Source organism: Arachis stenosperma, chromosome 4 (assembly GCF_014773155.1).
Source record: "Arachis stenosperma cultivar V10309 chromosome 4, arast.V10309.gnm1.PFL2, whole genome shotgun sequence".
In the NCBI taxonomy this organism is placed as follows: Eukaryota; Viridiplantae; Streptophyta; class Magnoliopsida; order Fabales; family Fabaceae; genus Arachis; species Arachis stenosperma.
Window position 1 is genome coordinate 147,678,097 of NC_080380.1, and position 7,525 is coordinate 147,685,621.

Here is a 7,525-nt window from a genome sequence, read left to right on the forward strand (position 1 = left end):
AAAGAATAAGAAACGCAAAGAAAAAGAATGAGAAATGCAAAGAAGAACAAAAAAAAAACACGAAGGAAAAAAAACATAAAAATAAAAAAAAATATATTTGTATTAGTGAAACACGTGTTTAATAAAAGTGATTTTTGTTGAGTTTGAGTTAACTTAATTAGATTTAGTTGCCAAAAAAAATTTAAATATGTAACAAAACTGATTTCTATGCATTCAAATAAAAAGAAAAACGAGGAAGCGATATAATATTTTTATATATTTAAAATTTGTTTATTAAAAACTTAAATCTCTTTTATAGTATCTAAATTTTACTCATAAAATTTAAAAATAAAAAGATAAATTTTACTTTAATTACTGTAACAATTAATCAATATTAAATAAAATAAAATCAGACTTTTTTTTATCTTTTTAGCATTACCAATACTTTAAATACTTATATTTAATCATTTATCAAGTATAGTAAATAACACACATTAATTTGTTCATCTCCTCCCCTACTCCTCCCTCCACCTCCTCCTCCCCCTTCTTTTCTTTCTTTCTCTCTCTATTACTATCAATTAATATTAACTTTTTTTACTATATAATCTCAAACATTACAAAAAAAATATTTTATTATTTTTCTTAATACAATATATTCTTTAGTAATTTGAAAAATTATTTTAAAACGAAAAGAGTATATCAATCACCATCGTTATGTCCTTTTTAATGTATTTTCTTTCCTTCCCGCACTCCCATTTTTCAAATTATGGCGTCTCCAATAAATTATAAATTTGGTCTCAATTTGTATACTGTTTAAATTTAAAGGAGAATAATTTGTCTAAACAAATTTTTGTCCATATATATAGTCAAGTCAACTTGAAAATCACTGCACCATAATTAAACAAAATAATCCCTTAAAACTAACACCACCAGTTTTGATGATTATTTCATTATTCCCTTCAGGTAGTACTCAGTCAAGAAGATACTACACTACACTAAGCAATAAGCATCATGTTGCTAGCTGTCGCAAGAATATAATGCAGAAAAATCATGATAAATTTATTAAGATATGTTTGTGTGTTATATTTGTTATTTGAGTGAAATATCAAATGGGTTCTTATTAGTTTTTATTCTGGATAAACTAAGGTTTACTTTTTTAGAATATTAAATAAATTAATAATCTCTAATATTTTTTAAAAAGTGTTAAAGTATTAATTCTTCTTAAAAAAATATAATATTGTTAATAGATTAAATTATTTGACACTTTAAATAATAAAAGACTAATTTTGTGAATGACCGATTCAACTTTCTGAACAATTTGAGTTAGGGGTGGCAACGGGGCGGGTAGGGGCGGATTTTTGCTCTACCCGACCTTGTCCCGCCGTACAAAACCCGCATTAAATCCGCCCCGCTTCTATCCGCAGATAGTAAAATGTTAAACCTTAACCTGCCCCTGCGGGTACCGCTCCGCCCCTACCCGCCCCTATAATTATTAAATCCAACAAATAAAATTAAATTTTAAAAATTATATAACCATCATTTACATATATAACTTAAATAAAATCAAAAATTAAAATATGATACAATATTATTAATCATTTTATTAATTATTTTATATATACATATATTGTATATTAAAAATTTATGTATTTATATATATATTATATATACCGGAGCGGGTTTAACTTAAACCCGACTCCGCTCCGCCCCGCCTAAGAACCCGTCCCGAACGGATAGGGGCGGGGTGGATACCCGCAGATTCGGATATTGTTGCCACCCTAATTTGAGTTAACGAAGGGCGGCTAATATAAAATACATAACTTTGCTTGTGACGACTTGACCATGAAATTAAGTTGGTACATGCAACCCACTACAGATTGATCTATCGAGTGTATGTAGGGTTATCAAAAATTGTCATTGGTGTACTTAGTCTAAATGAGTAGGACGCATGTGGCTGCTAATAATATGCAAAATAAGATTACAAGACATATCTACTTGAATACCCTTCAACCTTGTAAGACTATAAATACATGATGATGATGATATCGCCATGCATAAGGAAAATTGTAGTCTCATATCACTCACAAAAAAAGATTTCCTAATAATCATATCATATCATAAGATGAAGTCAATTTTGTTTGCAATAATATTCTTGATTTTGGTTTCGGTAATGTTCCTTCCCCCCTCAACACTTGCAGCTCCAGTAGTAGGAAAGCGTAAGAACTCTTATCTTATCTCCTTAATCATTTATAGAATGTTAAAGGATATAATCATTATTTAATTTTAAAAAATACAAAATTTTATTAAAAACCAATTTAGGATCTATTTAGGAAGTTTTAAAAATTAATTTTTTAAGTTTTTAGTTATAAAAAATAGTAGTATTAATATATAGTGCAATTTTTAAAATTAAATTGTAGTTTTCTAAAAAATTATTTAAGTTTTTATAAAAAAATTAAAAAAATAACTTCTCGTAATAAAAATTCACATTTCTTTTAAAATAAATATTTTTAGAACTAAAATATTAAATACAAAATAATTTTTTAATATAAATATTTATTATTTAAACTATTTTTTTTAAAAAGAACTTAATTAAAATGTTGACCTAAACTAAACCTTAAAATATGAATTTTATTAGAAAATAATGTTAGAGAATCAACAGTTCTATTATAAAAAAAAGAAAGAAAATTAATTAATATTAATTTAAATATAAGAAAAAAAATTGTGAATGGCCTGTAAATTTTCTTACTTATATATATATATGCAGGTGGTGATAAGAAAGAAGCATATAGAAGAGGAGGAAGAAGAGCTCCTAATTCTTATATCGAAAATAATCCATATGAAGGAGGAAGAGTTGGAGGAGTACATGCACCTCCTAATCCTGTTCCCTTTGTTCCTAGACGTCCATACAGAGGACGAGGAGGAGGACCACCACATCCACATCCTAAGCCTCATGTCTTATAGAGCTGTTTTCTTAGCTTAATGTAGTGCTTTATTCCTATTCCTCCCTATTCTTATAGAGGAACAGCTCCGAATCCACATAGAAGATGTATTAATAATCCATACAAGTGTTTTTGCTCTCCACCACCTAATAATTAAGCATTTAACAATTCATTAATTAATTGAGGTCAAAGAAGAAGCAATAATAATAACTCATATATAAAGTGTTTCGTTTTAATTTGTGTGCCTTAGCTTGTATCCAAATGCATAAACTTGTAATATATTAACTAGCGTGTTAGATTTGCGCATCTTGTAAACTTAATAGTGCCTGTGAAATAAAACCACATATTGGCCTTCAATTTTCAGGGGTTGGCTTTTTCTTTCTTGTTTAATTAATTAATGGGTAATGCTAGGTAGACAAAAAAAACAGCCAAAACTTACCTTATTTAGCATTTATTAATTGTTACAACAATTAATAAATACTAAATAAGACAAGTTATGACTGATTTTGACTGATTTTCTTTGGTTATTACCAAACATTTCAGTTAATTAATCTAAAATATATTAGCTCGAGATCATTAAGATTTCTTCCAAAATTTCATTTTTGTATTGGCAAATCAATTACACTACATTCTGCTACTTAAATATTAGATTTCCTTTTTTTCTGTGGAGCATATATAACTAAGTCATCATCAAATAAAATAAAATTACACATTTGTTCCAAAATTTTACTTTTAAATATTGGTATGTAAAAAACCAAGAGCATTACTTTCTGCTACTAGCTAGATTTTCTAAATGATGATCAATTAAAAAGAAATAGTTGTCGTAGAAAATTATTGCTAGCTAGTCCCCAGGCCAATAATTCTTCATCTATATTTCATTGTCAATATACTTTTTAATATAAATTTCGCTGTACTTTGTCAAGTCTTCTCTCTATATATATTTGATAGTCCTGCTATATTTGGCCATCACATTTGACCACTTTATTGTTGTAACATATGTGTATCATACCTTCAAATTCCACAACTTATAAATATAAAATAATTTAAGATTAAAAAAAAAACTTTCATTGAATTTCAATTTACAGTGTTGTGTTGTATTATTTGAACTGGTGCAGATATTTTTTATGTGAAATTAATAGTTAAAATTTTTTAGAAAATAATTTAGTCAAACTTATTAATCTTTTAATAATTTTCAATTATTAACTTTATATAAAGATGACTGTACATGAGTATTTATCTATTTTACGATATAACCCTAGAGAAGAATCATAACCAATCAATCACTGAGTGGAAAGAAAAAGTTTGATTATTAGTATAAAAGTTTCAGTGTTGTCAAACAATATAGTAATGTCTCTATCTAAATTTATTTAGAAATTGACTTGTTCTTAGTAAGGTACTGAAATTCCACAAGTAGAAAATGACACAAAAGAGGAAAATTATTCAAATAATTAATATTAGCTTAAATTTCATCCAATCCCAAGCCTAGCTACACTATCCTTAATAAATGATTTTATCTAACAAATTGGGATTAAAGTATCATTTAAGGGGACATATTTAAAATGTCATTATTGACCAGTCATGTATGTGAATGTCACTGACCAAGTCTTCTTCTAAGCTCTAATTTATTTATTATGTTTATTTAATTAGACTTAACATCTACATGCATTATTGGATTTCTTCCCTCCCCTCCATACCCGGGTTTTGGGCAATATAAATACACAACAGCATAGCATGTATAGCCATGCAAAAAGAGAATATAAGTGACAACATATATATACACTACAATAGTAGTTTCCATTAATCACCATGAAAGCCATTTTCATTGCATTCCTACTCTTGGCTTCCATGGCCTTCCTACCCTCTTCAACTCTAGCAGCCCGTGAACTGGTAGCGGTTAAAGGAGAGAAAGCAGCAGTATACGTAGTTGACCCTAATAACCCAAAGGGGCCTGCTATTAAATGTCCACCAAATACGCCTTATGAAAGGTGCCTCAATCCGCCAGCTCCAAAATGTAACAAACTGTACAATCGTGGCTGCAAATGATGACCATCAATGAAAATTATCGATCTATATATATAACTCAGATACAATTGTCTTAGTGTGAAATTGATAGTTGAGAACTATTAGATAATTTGATAGATTTAATTAAATTATTATCTAAAAATTATCAATTATCAATTTTATATAAAAATAATTGTACGTGAGTATCTACTATATACACATATCTATGAAGACAAATAAATTGGATTTTATCACTCATGGATCGTAGTGATGAAGCAGCTTTCATTATTAGTCTATATAGTGATATGTAAATAATAAAACTCTGTTGATGATGAGTTTAATTAAATGTTCAAGTTTTACAGAGTTTATCTGTGTCTTATTGGATAATGTATTTTGCTGTCAGTGTATGTCAGATTTCAAAATAAATCTAGTAAAAAATGACATAAGAAGAAGAAAATTCTTCACACAATGAGTCAATGAATCCCAAAGCATACATATAGTGATGGATATTCTTGATTAATGATTTTATGTTTTAGCTAACAAACTTGGACGCTATAAATTAGTAGGGACCTGATAAAAATATCTAACAAATCTCTACACATATATGCACACAATCTTAATTAAGTTCATTCAAGTGATGGCAAAAGAGATAATACAGTAAACTACTTTTCATTGTTCTATATATGTTAATTAAATTATACAACTAAATTTCAACAAACAACAATAAATCTTGTAAAAAGATTTGGAAATATAATAAAACATTATTATCCTTTTGGATTTTATTTCGCTGAAACATCAACTTCATTTAAATTAAAAAGAATTCATAATATAATATAGCTAAAGTAAATAATAATAAGTAGTGGTCTTCTTTGCAAGTCTTCGCCTTTGGCATTTTATATATATGAATAATTCTTCTCTCTTTTTATATATGAATCACTAAAAATAGCATATATTCCTTGTTATTTGTTGATATTCTTTTTAATATAAATGTCGTTGTACTTTGTCAAGTCTTCTATATATACATACGAGTCTATGCTTTGATAGTGGTCCTGCTATATTTTCCCATCAAATTTGACCACTTTGTCGTAACATATTTCTATCATACCTTCAAATTCCACAAGGTATAAATATAAAATAATATACGATTAAAAAAATCTTTCATTCAATTTCTATTTATAGTGTCCTGTTGTATTACTCTGTCGCACCTTTAACATAATAAAATTCTGTGTGAGTAGTGTGACTTAGTTATTAGTATTACGAAAACTAAATTACCCAGATAGCTAGTAATTTCAATTTTGTCAGCCAATAATAATGTCTCTAAATTTATTTAGAAATTGACTTGTTCGTATTATAAGGTGCTCAAATTCTACAAGTAGAAAAATGACGAAAGAAGAGGAAAATTATTCAAATAATTAATATAGTTTAAGCCTACACTATCCTCAATTAATGATTTTATCCAACAAATTGGGATTAAAGTTTCATTTAACGGTACATATTAAAGTGTATGTCATTATTGGGCAGTCACTGACCAAGTCTTCTAGATGTGAAGAGAGTCACTCAAATAAAGACGATGAAAACGTCTTTTTATAAAAATATTTTTTAATAATTAAAATTTAACACATATAATTGATTAAAGTGTGTTATTTTTTTCAAAATTAGGGTAGACAAATTGATTTGACCAAAAAATGGTGAATCAAATATTGAGTTGGTCTAAATTAATATTATTTTTTATAGAAAATGACTATAATACTCTATTATAAAAATAATTAAAATATTTTTATTATATATATTAATTTTGAAAATCTTAAATTTTAGTTATTTATTTTTTTATCGTAGGATTAGGATTTAAAATTTTTAAAATTAATATATATATATATATATATATATATATATATAAAAGAGTATTTTAATCATTTTCTATAATAAGGGTATTGTAGTTATTTTTTATAAAAAAATAATATTAATTTTAAGATTTGATTCATTAATTTTTCAGTTAAATTAATTTGTTTAACCTAATTTTGATAAAAAATAACATAATTTAATCGATTATATATATTAAATTTTAATTACTAAAAAATATTTTAAAACAAAGACGTTTTAGGCGTCTTTATCTGAGTAGCTCGGTTACGTTTATTTAGACTACATCTACGTGTATAAATACACAACAGCGTTGGATATATAATCATGCAAAAAGAAAGAGAAATAAGATAATAAGTGACAACATATATATTAAAGTAGTTTCCATTAATATATATAATCAGCATAAAGGTCATTTTTATTGCATATTTAATTACTTTTGGCTTCCATGGCCTTCCTACCCTCTTCAACTCTAGCAGCTCGTGAACTACTAGAAGTCAAAGGTACATAAGACCAGGCTCTTTAACTACTCTCTACTCTTTAAGTAACCGCAAATTTTATTTCTCTTAATTTCTCTTCTACCCAAATTAAAGCATAATACATATAGTGATGGTCTGATGGATATTCTTGATTAATGATTTTAATATTTTATCTAACATACTAGGAAGTTTTAAGAATTATATGGACTTATTAACTTTAGATATAAAATTATGAAAAAGTCTAGGGAGCCAGCAATTTTATTAAATTCT

At 26.8% G+C, this 7,525-nt stretch overlaps 1 long non-coding RNA gene across 1 annotated transcript; it reads left to right on the top strand.

The window, feature by feature from the left end:
* The first annotated feature begins 1,798 nt into the window (after nt 1-1,798).
* On the top strand, nt 1,799-3,275 carry LOC130976473 (uncharacterized). Its single transcript, XR_009084687.1, has 2 exons — nt 1,799-2,195; nt 2,744-3,275. It is a non-coding gene; the product is annotated as an uncharacterized LOC130976473 (long non-coding RNA).
* Nucleotides 3,276-7,525: the final 4,250 nt, after the last annotated feature.